This window comes from Penaeus monodon, chromosome 32 (genome assembly GCF_015228065.2).
Source record: "Penaeus monodon isolate SGIC_2016 chromosome 32, NSTDA_Pmon_1, whole genome shotgun sequence".
NCBI lineage: Eukaryota > Metazoa > Arthropoda > Malacostraca > Decapoda > Penaeidae > Penaeus > Penaeus monodon.
Window position 1 is genome coordinate 8,023,313 of NC_051417.1, and position 447 is coordinate 8,023,759.

Here is a 447-nt window from a genome sequence, read left to right on the forward strand (position 1 = left end):
AAATATTCTGTCATTATAGGTTGGTCTTCCATTCCATCATTTGTATATTGGAGGCATGGTACTTTAAGAGTTGATGAAAGATAGACCATAAATCATAGAAATTAGTTACTAGAATTTAATTTGCATTTCAGACAAAGGGTTTGTCTTCATATTCTTGAAGAATAATCAGTACTTTTTCAAGCCTAAATAGATATTAAGCATAACTTAAATCTCAGAAACTATTTTTATGAGTTTCTTAGGTGTATACTGGATTTTCATTTTAGATATAGTTAATTTTAGCCTTTAATATTGAATATAATTGAATTGCATGAGAAAAAACTAAATACTTGATGTTGAATTCTATTGTTTACGTTCTGAAGAAGGAAGTTGTCTTCATAGAAAACTTTCAAATTATTTTCAAGTTCATGTTTATTATTCCTTAACACCTTGGATTCAGGTGCGCTGCTT

The 447-nt window shown here is 28.2% G+C and overlaps 1 protein-coding gene across 3 annotated transcripts in view; it reads left to right on the forward strand.

Moving 5' to 3' along the window:
* The window catches only part of LOC119593469 (longitudinals lacking protein, isoforms H/M/V-like), a 53,982-nt gene that overhangs the window by 6,253 nt on the left and 47,282 nt on the right, over positions 1-447 (forward strand). The window lies entirely within an intron of this gene.